Source organism: Talpa europaea (assembly GCF_964194135.1).
Source record: "Talpa europaea genome assembly, chromosome: 14".
Classification (NCBI taxonomy): Eukaryota; Metazoa; Chordata; class Mammalia; order Eulipotyphla; family Talpidae; genus Talpa; species Talpa europaea.
The window spans coordinates 15,496,808-15,509,808 of NC_140082.1; positions in this window are offsets into that span (position 1 = coordinate 15,496,808).

The window sequence follows — 13,001 nt, forward strand, 5'->3', positions numbered from 1 at the left end:
TGGGAGAGAGGTGCTGGCCTGTGAGCAGCTCATCAGAGTGCATACTCCCCTCCAAGGCGGGGGCACCTAGTAAGGAAGACACCTCGAGCCTCCAGGCAGAGGGCGCTGTGGAGGCAGAGCGGAGGCAGGCTTTCAGAAGAGAAACTACCTCCCCTTGACCTAGGGCTCAGCCGGGCAGATTAGCCTGGCACTGAGAGGCTGGGGCATGGAACAAGTAGACTTGGACAAGGGGAGGGGCTGCCCAGAGAAGACCTGGTCTTTTGGGAGCCCCTCCTCCCCAGCTGTTGCTGGTTCTATAGAGAGCCGGACTGTGATCCTGTGGAGTCTCTGAAGTTGGGGGGATGGCCCTGGGGTGGGACGCGAGGACAAGGACCCCGGTGTGGGTAGAGGGTGGACAGTGGAGGATCTTCCTTCTGAGCCACTGTCCTCCAGAGCCAAGCCAGGCCTGCAGCCCTGGCCCCACGGGTACCCCGCCCAGAGGCCTGCTAATGGGCCTCTGCGGCCCACAGTGCCCCGGTTGTGTCGAGCCTAAGTGATGATAAAATCGACAGCAGTTTAATTGGTAATTTTAATCCTGGACAGAGCAGTAATGGCGTTACTAATTGGATCGTTAGAGATTTGTGCTTTATGGCTGTGTAATTAGAGAAGCTGTGGGGGGCCGGGGTGAACTGGGGGGCCATGCAGGGCCAGGGGCAGGAAGCAGCAGGCAGGGCCCCTTCCCAGACTGGGGCTGGGTTACCACTGGGACCTGCTGCTCTTATGCTGCTCCTTCTGAGCAGAGCCCCGAGGCAGCTGAGTGAGGGGGGTCCTAGCCAGGGTCTGCACATGCCCATCCCTGACCTGGGGGGTCCCCTTCTATGGGGAGAAGGATCGTGAGTAATGCATGAAGGAAACCCAAAACTCATAGCGTAGTTCCCTTTAGAATGGGGTGGAGTGGCTCCCACAAGCCCAGCGCCTCCTGTCCTCACACGTTTGTCCCCTGTGCCCAGTGGGCTCTCACACCTGCTTGCAGCCTTGCCGTGGGCTCCGCGCATGCGCCTGCGTCCTGACCTTCAAGTCTCTGCCCCCCCAGGACTCTGAGTAACAATAAAGTGTCCTTCTTTCAGCATAGGAAGGGTCCTTTCACCCTGCTCATTTCTCGGGTGGACACCTGGGGCCTGAGGGGAGGGGACACCCTTGTGTGTACTCCATGCCGGCCTTGTACGTGCACGTGAGGCTCACCAGCCGTGAACGCCAGCATCTAGTGGGTTCTGTGCCATTCTGCACTGTATGAAGCCAACCATTGGGAGCATGAAGAGGAATGATGGGGGCCCCGGGGACCCCAGGGCACTGGGGACCGATATCCTGAAGTGGCTTGTGGAAGGGAGGCAGGGTGGAGAGTCCTTTGGGCTGATTTCACAAATGACTAGAGCTATGTCTGGCACTCAGTAGAGATTTTCTGGATTAATCAATGAAGGAAAGAATAAAAGAAAAAGGAGAAAGGAGAAAGGGAAGGAGGATTGTCCCCTTCCCTGCCCTTTCGCTCTCTCGTGCCTCAGCGCTATCTAGCCTGCCCCTGGCTGCTTTCCGGTGGCGTCCGCCTTATTCCATGGGGAACCAAAGTCGCTGCCCTCACCTCTTTGCCCTCACCTCCTCCCCTTGCTTGTCTGTTCTAGCTGTGTGACCTGACCACTGTCCACTCCTGGCAGAGGGCCAGGCACACCCTGCCACAGGGCCTTTGCACTTGCTGTGCAAGTGTAGCTGCCAAGAACGCTCTCTTCCTAAATGTCTTAATTGCTTACTCCTTCAGGTCTTTACTCAAAAGTTACTTTTCCAATGTGCCTTCCCTGATCACCAACTTAACCACGCCCCCCTTCAACACACACATATACACACACACATACACACACATACACACACACAGACAAACCAAGCCTGTTCTCCCAATACTCTACTGTCCTGGCTTTCACTTAGCACAACCTAACATCCAGAGACTCTCCTTTCTTGCTTGGTGCTGGATTTCATTTACTGCTGCATCTTAAGTGCCGTAACACACAGTAGGTGCTTGTACTTGGTTGGTGAATGAATGAATGAATGAATGAATGAAGACCTGAGGTTCCCTACAGAGTTGACCCTGGGAAAGGTGGGCAAGTTGTAGGGGTATGTGAATTGAAGGGGGCAGGGTGGTGGCTGGAATATCCCTGGCTCCAGCTATTCCCTCTGGCCACCCCAGCTCCCACCCCAGCAGCAGCTCATCAAGAATCAGCACCCCAGCGACCTACATCAGTAAATTACTTGGCCAGTGGGGGAGGGGAAATAAAAATGTCATCTTCCTGCCAAATGCTGTGGAGCAGCACCACTCAGGTGCCCTGTCAGCCTGCCCTACAGTCCCCTTCAGCCAGGTCACTCTGTGGCCTCAACTGCCTCCTTCATATCCCCCAAGGAGTGGCCACCTCCAGGTGGCTTTGGGGCCTCAAGGAGACTCCTCTTCTGCTGACCCAGTTTCCTCTTCCCTGAAATCCCACTGTCAGCACCGAGGTACACTGCACCCAAGGCCAAGCACCAGAGTGGGGCGCTCAGCAACACCCTGCCCACCCGCCTGGCCCAGCTTCCTCAGGCTTTGCCAGGTGATGTATGGCCCACTGGCCCTGCCAAGAAGTGACAGTAGATGGATGGGCAGTGCTGAAGGGTGGGCTCAGAGCCAGGAGCCGGGAGCAGGGAGGGGGAGGGGCCTGGCTCTGGAGTAGGCCATTCCCGGAATGGCCTGACCAGGGCAGGAGGGGGAGAGCTGAAGAGTGGCTGGCCTGGCTCCACAACATGGCCCTCAGCGAGGGGAAGTACAGGCGCTGGGGGTCCTGGCTCCTGATGGCAGCTCTCCAGGCCTCAGTTTCCTCATCTGTAAAATGGCAGTGAATCAACTCTGGGAGGCAGCAGGGAGGATCAACTGAGAGAATGCACACCAGGCACAGCCCCTGGAGTCAGGGGTGCTCTGCCACCTTCTCCCCGGTTAGCCTGGTGCTGGGTCAGTGAGGTGATGTCCCTAAAATCCTCTTCCTGCTCTCTGTACCTTCCCTTTCCTGACCTTTGGGAGAATAGCACAGCCAGAGATGGACAGGACCTTGGGATGTTTCTACTTTGATCTCTTTCCCATTTCCCAGATGGGAAAACTGAGATCTGGAGAGAGGAAGAATCTGCCCAAGTTCAGGTGAGGGGCTTAGGATATCCCTAGAAGTGATTTCTGAAAGAAGCCCTTTGTCATCGTAGACTGAAAGGGTGGGGCGTGGGGGGCCAGAGCAGCTGCCCAGCAGTTGGGGAAGGACAGTAGGACAGCACTGGGCACGGGGAAGGGGGCCGCGAGGGAGGCCCGTGCACTTGCTGCAGCCGAGTCAGGATGTGCCAGACGCCTCTGTGGGCTCTGTCTGCATCCAAGGAGACCAGGACACTGGGTGGACGGACAGTGTGTCCTTGCTGGCTGGGCATGGAGGAAGGATGGGGAATAGGGGGGTCATTCTGGGAACCGGGGCTGCTTTCTGGGGGCCTGGGCAGTGCCTCCCAGCATCTGCTCACCTGTCCTGATCCCCAGAGGAGCCTGGACCCGACATAGGGGCTCCCAGTGGCTGTGGACACAGGACACAGATGTTCAAGGACAGTTGTGGTGGACACGGGGGTGGGGGGCATGCACAGGTGCACGGGGGCCTGTCCGTGCAGACGTGTGCGTCATGGCAAGGTGTGTGTGCTGGGCGGATATACACGTGCAGGGCCCGAACACCTGACTCTGAGGCCCAGGGCAGACAGTCGTGGCAGATGCATGTAGGTGTAGCCTGTGTCCTCTGGGCTTCTCCGATATGCAGGTGGAGGTGAGGCAGGCAGGGGAGAGACTCAACCTCACTCAAGACTCACCAGGCCATGCGCAAGCTCAGCCTCAGCTTCAGTCAAAAGCAACAGGGTTGGTGCCCCATGTCAGATGGGGGAACTGAAGGCAGCAGCCTGCCCAAACCCATGGGTTTCCTGCCTTGTGCATGAAAAAGACCCCTGTCCCAGCCTCCTCACAAGATAAGAAAATGCCCCATCACAGTGGGACATGGGTTTGACTCTGGAGAAAGGCTCTGTGGCAGATCTTGGCCTGGGGGAAGTATTCCGGAGGGTGAGTCCTGCTTTGAACTTGAACCTTTGAATAGGGCCAGGCCATGGCCATGGAATCCAAGGGTTCTCTGGAGCCTGTGCAGAGGAGGAAGCCCTAGCTCCGTCTCGTCTCATCTCTGAACCTGTTTCCTCACCCGCAGAATGAGCCTCCCCAGTACTGCCGGGCCCGGACACCATAGCCCTTGCCTGAGCAGGAGGACTGGAGACCCAAGGTCATCTCAGGGACGAGACCACAGTGGGCCCGGCGGGCTGTGCACTCTTGCCCATCTGGGAGGGGGATGAACTCAGGCGAGGAAGGAGGGGCAGAGGCACTGGGGAGGGAGGCAGGCCTTCCAGTTCACTTAGTGAAGGGATTTGTCATTTTAATGATGTGATATTTCTTGCCTTGGCTCCTTTCGTGGCGGCCCAAAGGGGACAGCTGCCTCCCTGAATAAGGTGGTGCTGGTGCCGGCGGGGGCGGGGGAGTGGTGGTGTCCTCAGACTCCTGCTCCTGGCCAGGCTGAGTGAGGCTAGTGCCCAGGCCTGGACGCTGGGGTTGGAGAGGACCAGCGCTCCACAGAACCTCACCGCAGGCCAGCTCTAAACTGACCCCCATTCAGTCGCCACGCTTTAGTCACCCTGAACTTGTTGCAGCCTTCTTACTTCCAGGCCTTTGGGCCAGCTGCTCCTCAGCTCAGTCAGATCCACAGATCTGGTCAGCAGCTCTCGCTGAAGCCCTCTGTTTGCCCCATGACACAGCTGTCACATTGGAGGTGACGCTGGTCTGACTTGCTTGCTCTGGGTTCCAGCACATAGTAGGCCCTTGATTAATGTTTGTTGAATGACTGAATAAGGGGGTGCAGAGCTGCCCTCCTGATCCTGGGGCGCAGCGGGGAGGATGCGGGTGGTAGTAGCAGTGAGGGTGGCCCAGCAGGAGGCCCATCCATCAGTCTGGCACCGCGCCTGACCAGATGGAGCTGAGCCCCCAGGGGAGGGGAGAGGAGGAAAAGATCCATCACCCATCAGTAGGTCGCGGGTGTGTGGGCGTGTCGCACCTGCCCCCCACGGGATCCTCATCCATCATGCTGTCCCAGGGACACTGGGAAGGGGTGAGCGGGGGGCAGCGTTTCCACAGAATCTTCAGGAATCTGCAGATCTCTAGTGTGCAGGGAAACCGAGGCCTGGAGCAGGGAGACAGAAGTTTAAATGAGGGCCTCTGGGGTGAGACCAATGAGTGTTTGAGTGACAGCCTGGGAGTCACTCATGTGACCCTGGGAGCCAATGTCCTCATCTGTAAAATGGGGACACAGCAGTGCCCCATCCCTCGGGAGAAGGGAGGATTCCCTGAGAAAAGTCACCATGCCTGGCTTGTACACCCCCCTTGGTTCCTGCTCTTTGGTTGGTGACAGCAGGGGAGGGGGGGGGGTAGGGGGGAGGAGGAGGGAGGAGGGACGAGGAGGCAGTGGCTGTGGCAGTTTCAAGTGGCAGGGCCTATGGACTCGGGCAGGACTGGCTAATTGTCTGGGCTGGCAGGGGGGAAGGAGCCGGAGATGGATGCTCCTCCTGCCAAGGGGCTGGGGGAGGGGTGGCTGAATGATGATCAGACCCCAAGGTGATTACAGCGACTGGCCCGACCAGCTGGCCAGGGGCTTCCTGCCCCAGACTCTCTCAGCCCCACACCGGCCCTTTGCTGGGAAGTCACCACCACCCTCCTCCTTCGCATTTTAATTAAAACAAGCCCTCTCTGAGCCATCAGTCCACCTGAATTGCACAGGGCCTAGGGAGTGGGGTAATAACCTTGGGCATTAAGATCCTCATTCCTCCTGTGAGGAAGCCGACCCTCGTTCTTTCACTCGGCAGTTACCCACCCAGCACCTACCGGGTGCCAGGACCTGCGCTGGACAAGAGAGATCAGACAAGAAAGCTTCAGCCACCTGCTTGCCCCGACACTCTGGAGGTTCCAGGGGATCTGGTCTGAGTTTTGCATCCAACGTGGGCCTGAGAGATAAATGAGAATGTGCCCCAACATCACCCATTTGGGTGGGGAGTGCCAAGGGCCCAGCGCTGTGTTGAGCACTGGAAAGTGCATTATTTCACTTACTCTGAGGCAGACATCAGTGACCCCATTTTCAACTGAGAAAACTTGAGGTCAAAGGGGTGCTGTGACCTGTTTGGGGTCCTCCCAGCTGGGAAGAGGCCCAAATCTGCACCCAGAACTTGCCCTCTTCCCAACCCACAAGGGCAACCCCCACTGGCCATGGAGGAGTAGCCCAGCGGGGGGCTTGTGAAGGCCCACATGCCCCCTGGCCCTCAAGTTTGGCAGCACCAAGCCCACCTACACACCCCAACTTCCTCATGAATGTGGGGTGAAGGCTGGGCCAGAGGGCCTCTCTGAAGCTGAGGAGCAGGCAGGAGTCACTGGCCGCGCTGAGCCGTCCCCTCCTGCCTCACATAGGAGCAATGGCCGGGCTTGGAGAAGCCACCAGGTAAGGACTTAAGTGGGGGCCACGTCCTGATCAGGGCCCTTGTGTGTGCGGTGGTAATGGTGGTCCCCTGAGGACTGTTGAGGGTTAAAGAGAGACGAAGTGTGCCAAGGCCAGCACAAATCGCTGTTGTGATTATTTCCATCTTCCTTGGTCCCTGGCCAGAGCAAGCGCTCAGGGGACATCGTGGCCCTGACCCCAGGCATACGGAGCTGGGCTTGGGGAGGGGGCTGTGGCTGGCCTGTGCGGACCTACCCAGCAGAGCAGAACCGGCTCTAATGAAGTGGGCTAGCCCCAGCCCGGCACTGATTTCACGACTCGGTGGCTACTTCCCAGCCGGTAAATGTCACTGGAGAGAGCAGCGTGGCACCTGGCATGGGCCCAGTCTCGGGCGAGAGCGGGAAGGCTGCAGGAGGAGCCAGGGATGCCCATGGAATGCTGATGCCAGCCCAGCGCTCCCAGACCCCTCAGCCACCTCACCAAGCCCTGGGGGTGCTGTGACCAGCCATCTGCAGCTGTCACCCCCTCGGGAAGCGCTTGCATCACTGGCCCCTCTCCTGCCGGCTCACAAGGGCCCCATGCTGGGAGGACTCCCCCCAGACCTGCGGTCACACACCCCTCTCTTCTTGGAAGTGTGGGGGAGGGGTTCAGGGTGGCCTGGAGCGGGGCCCAGGACCCGGAGTGGGAGGTGGCCCTGTCTGAGATTCCCTCCTGGCCCATGATGGTGGCATTTGTTGCCCTGAGCTGTCTTCTTCGATAACTGAGTCGGGACAAGCTAACAGTAAATAGCTAACACCACACAGTGGCAGGCCTTGCTAATAAATGCTCACTGTGGCCGGCGCCGGCTCAGAACCTGGCACCTGTGACCCTTTTCAACCCCTGCGATGGCCCTGTGGGCTGGGAACTGACTCCATCGTGTGGGAGAGGATGTGCGGCTGATGAGGCCAAATCCTCTTCTTCCAGCAGCACAGGGGAGGGAGAACCCCCTTTCTGCTCTGCTGTGCCACCCACAGCTCTCGTGGGACCCTGTCTCTGCCCTGACTCCACAGCCAGAGAAGGTAGTGCCGGCCCTCGGGCCCTTGGTGTCTGTCCCACGGCATCCTGCCTCCCCCATCCCCTGAACTGCCAAGAGGCTAGAGGTGGCGGTGGGTGTGACAGGGAGGAGATCACTGTTGAATTGCTCATCTCAGACTCTCAGACGCCCCAGTGTCCTGGCTTACGGGGGCCACAGGGAGGGAGTGGGGGTGCATGTCCATTCCTGGTCTGTGTGGTGGTGCAACCTGGGCCTGCCAAGACAGGAGTCCAGAGGCAGCCCATCTCCACCAAGGGGAGGTGTGGTACTGCTCACAGCTCTCCCCTGCCTCCCCCCTCTCTCTCTCTAGAAGCTCCAGCTCCAAGGCCCAGACCGAAAAATCAAGATGCGCCCAACCTTCACCCACCCTAGAGTCACATTGCCTGGGCACATCAATGAGTTACTGCCCCTCGGGCTGTGAGGGTATCTGAGGCCGACCCTGTGGAGAGCAGGGAACGGTGCCCGGTGCCCTGGAGGCAGACAGCAGCCCTGATCACTCCAACTCCTTCCCTGTTGCTACGAAGTTGCTGAGGCCCCTCAGCCTGTGGGAGCCATTCCCAAGTTACTCGCATCTCCTGGCCCCTGCCCTGCCTGAGGAGCACCCCCAGGAGCCCTGTTCCCCTGACCTCCTGCCTGGTGGGCCCTCACTGTGCCTCACACAGACCGGCATGGCAAATGGGGTTGCTGGATTGGGACTGGATTGGGGGAAGTGGCCTCCAGGAGCCGAGGGGGTGGAGGCTCACAGCCCGCTCTGTGGGGGACACCGCTCCATCTGGAAGCTGCTCCCTGCTCCCCCTGCTCGACATTTCCGGGGACCTTCCCACGTGGGGCGGAGAGCCCAGGCATCCCCAGCCGCTCTCACCCTTCCATGGGAAAAGAGGAGGGAGGAGAAAAGCCGTGTTAATAAAAGAATAGGATACTGCCACCACTCCGCGCGTGTGCAGCTCGGAATAGCAATGTGCTTTCTCAAGGCAAACAGAACTCCCCAGGTGTTAATGCAAATTCACTCCAGTTAAGATGAAAGAGGGTTGTTTCCCCCTTTGCTGGCTAATATGAAGGACTTAATAGATTCAGCCTCAGGAACTCAGGCTGGGAGCGGAAGGCTGGGGGAGGGATGCAGGCCTGGGCAAAGAAGGGAGGTCCCCCGTGGGCTTAGGGCAGAGCAACTGTCACAGCAGGCCTGGCTGGTGATGCGGCTCACGCCATCCCTTCCTCTACCCAGGCTGGCAGAAGCTGGGCCCGCTGCTCGGGAGGAGAGAGCAGGAAAGACGAGGATGGCGATGCCAACGCCTCATCCTGGTGCCCACTGCCCTTCACATTCATTCCGGGCAGGCACCACAACTGCCAGTGCCCAGTTTGTGCCAGAGGATCCTGGGGCTAGGAGAAAGGATGGGCGAGCTTGGCTGTCTGTGCGGGACCCCGATTCTTGTCCAAATCCGGCAGTGGCTGCCCCTGGGGGATCCGGAACCAATTACCCCCTTCCTTCCGGCTCCTTGAAGGGTGAAGCTGGTTTGACAGGGCCTGGGAGAGGAGCCCAAGGGTACATTCAGAAATGACATTTATGGGCCTCCCCTGGTGGCGCAGCGGTTGAGCGCTGGGTTGCGAGGCTGCCCGCAGCCGCTGCAGGGTCAGTTCTATCCCCCGCCACTGGCAAGGGTCCCACCAAAAAAAAAAATAAAAAAAAATAATAATAATAAAGATGTTTATAGGCTGTTGGAGCCGAAAGCTGCCTCAGAGTTCCTCTGGCCTGTTCTGTGGTCGAGGACGTGGAAGCCTGGAGTGGACAGGACCCGCTCAAGGCCTCACAGCTGGAAGCCGAGCTGGAGGGCCCAGAACCCAAGCCTGTTCTCTGAATGCGGACGGGACCTGCATGGCCCTCTGTGGGACAGTCTGGGTGGCTCCGCCAGTCACAGGCCCCTTCTTCCAACAGTGGGAGGCTCTTCTCCAGCCCGGGGCACCCGGGCTGAGCTGCCCAGGCCAGGCCGCTCCGGTGTGGCTCACACATTTCCCTCAGAATTATCCTCCACTGAAAATTACCCAAGGCCCAAGCACGTACAGCATCAGCACATACAGTGGATGGGTGCCGTGTCCTGGGAAGGTATCTGGGGACTCAGCTGGCCATGAGGGGACGTTACAGGCCCTCAGTGGTCCACTTCACTTGTCTGAATTTAACGCCCCACTGAGGGTAAGTGGCACAGCAGGTGCCCACAGTGAGACACCTCTGCAGCCTTCTTGGCTTTTGTTTACTGACTTAATTCCTTCAGATCAAAGGCTGCCCCTTCCTCCCCAGCAGGCAGACGGGGGAATTACATTATTTATATTGGAAATGGGCAAAACCCCACAGGGACTTCTTCCTTATGCCTGATAAGAGAAAATTAGGTCACTGCCGTGCCTTCCTGGAGTCTGCGGTTGGGTTTTTACAGCCCAGGTACCCATGGGCTCAGGGCAGGGCTCCAGGTGCAGAGGCAAGGCCTGCCCGCCTAGCTCCTCTTCCACCCTGAGCTTCCAGTAAATTATTGACCAGAGCAGCAGGTATTCATGTGACCAGACCAGAACATCCTCTGCAGGAACCCCAGCCTGGGTTATCTATCATCTCCCGGGCTTTGCAGCTGGCACTGGGCAAACACAGGGAGGACAAACAGGCCAGATGCAGCCTCATTAGGTCCCCGGTGCAGGTGGAGGTAATGGGGCCCACATGGGGGCTGCTGTTGGGCCTGGGCCCAACAAATGGAGACTTCCTCTGGGTGACCACTGCTCTCTTCTGGGCTTCTTCTTGCCACCACCCCCACCCAGGAAGCATCCAGAAGAAGAACCGTCCTCCCCCAGTGGCAGTGTGCCGAGAGCTCCCTAGGCATTACGGTCTCCCACAAAACCTATAACGTCTCCCTTTTACAGATGAAGAAACTGCAGATGCCCAAAGGTTAGGTCACTTGCTTAGGGTCATATGGCTGGGAAGTGGCTAGACAGGGACTTGAACCCAGGTGTGTCTGAGTTGCTAGTCAGGAAGGGCGCTGAGCCACCAGCAGGTGTCGACCCCACCTCGGGCTGGCTGTGAATGCTGCATGTTTCTCCCTGTGAGCTGCTTCTGGTGCTAGTAAATAACAGTGCCACTGCTACCTAGCCTCAGTTTTTTTCTTAGAAAACTGAGCACTTTTTGCATCTTCATGTCATCCCAGCAATAATCCAGAGGTACCCGGAGGCATCATTCTCAACCCTCTTTCTAGAGGAGGAAACAGGTTTCAGGGAGCATAGCGCCTGGCCCTGCAGGGCAGGGGGAGCCAGGTGGCAGAGAGCAAATGTGCAGTAGGGGAGGGGTGAGGCGGGCTCTTGTTCTCCGACTATGAAGCTCTTCAGATGTCTTGATTTCTTCGGCTTAGAGGCATCATGCCAGGTGCTGTCCTGGGGCTACCTCCCCAATGAGAAATGGGCATCGAGAGAGAACCAGGAGAGGACATGGTGGGTTCCTCTCGGAGTCACTTCAGGTGCTCGTGAAGCTGACGGATGGCCGAGCTGTCTGTGAGCGAGCCCTGGGACTGCGGCCTGCCGAGGCAGCCTCCTGCCGTAATGCAGTGATGACAGGCTGCCAGGGAGCCCCGCCACTCCTGCCGGGAGGGGAGAGGAGCCCTTGGCCTCTCGCAGCTGTCTGCGCTGTCTGAGAAGGAAAGAGACTGCGTATGGCTCGACTTTCTGTTCCCCAGACGTACAAAAATTTAGATTAGACACGGTTGCAGCAATCTCGCCAATACCTTTCCCCGGCCCAGTCCTGCTGCCAACTTGTTACATGTGGGAGGCTCCCGAGCTGCTCCTCCAAAGTGAAGGCTGCCGGGGTGGGTGGCGTGGGCACATCTGCCAGGCTCTCAGTTCTCAGATGAGGACCAAAGGCAAAAGGACAAAGTGTTGGCAGGGAGGCCAGAGGATCCACGCAGGGATCCCATGAGAGTGGGCTGCAAACGCCACAATTAAGTACTGAGATCCGGTCAGCAGCTTTGGGTTGACAGCACAGTCAAAACAGAAGGGGACAAAGGCGGAGGAGAAATCGACCGGTCATCCCATACCAAATCCCAATACGATTAATTTTAGCCACACTTATGGAAACCTCGAGAGCTGTGTGAACACATTACTATCTTATGAGGGTTAGGAGGTGGCTTAAAAAAAAAAATCAGTGAAAATATTGTCTGGATGGTTTCAAAATGCTCAGTATTATGAAGTACTTTTTCGGCCTTAGACTACACAGAAAATCAAACTATTTCGAACCATTGAAAATAGCATCGGCCTTTTAAAAAAATGAGGCTATTTTACCTTATTTTTCCAATAAGCAGCTTAATATAGTTACTAAATTTATAAATTTAAAACAAAATAATGTTACAATTTCCTAGTTTGTTTTTTTAAAAGATTTATTTATTTATGCATACAAGAGCTGGGGTACAGGCCAGCCGTGCAGGGGTGAGAGGATTCACCAGAGACAGAGCAGGGAACAGAACAGGCAGACTGACTGAAATACACTGCTGAGGGGAGCAGCGGGTGAGACGGGAAAGGTCTGCTGTGCTATGCAGGTAGCTCCCTGGCCAGCTGGATCGAACTTGTGCTGCAGAGGCTGCGGATAGCTTCACAGTGCTGTGCTTAACCTCTTGCACCCTAGTTTGTTTTTTTAAAATAAGTTCCTTTTTTTTTAAAATGCTTACAAGAGCTGGGGTGTAGGCCAGAGGTATAGGGGGTGAGAGGATTCACCAGAGACAAGAGTGGAGAGCAGAAGAGGCAGATCTACTGAATTACACTGCTGAGGGGAGCAGTGGGTAAGACAGGAGAGGTCTGCTGTGCCATGGGGGTCAGCTCCCTGGCCGGGGATGGAACTCATTCTGCAGTGGCTAGTGATAGCTTGACAGTGCTGAGACTTAACCCCTTGTACCACCAGGGAGGCCCACAATTCCCTAGTTTTTACAACTTTAAACATATCTTTCTAAAACATAAAGAGTTATATTTAACTCAAATTCTTTCGGAAAATCTGGGGTGTTCTGATAGGTTATTTTCCTTACTGCTTGTACAGTGAAGACCTGAAATGTATTCTGACATGTCTGACAGGCATGACTGTTCCCTTGGAAGTCTTGATAACTCACTGTGCCACTGAAATCTCTGATTTTGGACAGTGTGATTTGAGATAGTTTATTAGGTTTTGGTCTTAATAAAGGACTTACCTAGATTAAAAAAAGAAAATAGAAACAAAACGAAAAATGCAAGCTCTGCAGTGGTAATTCCCAACCTCAAGTGTGATTCGAGTGTGAATGTCGTGTGGCTTCAGGACAACGGCTCGGTGTCACTAGCTGTTGCAGACAGTGCCCAGGGCCCCG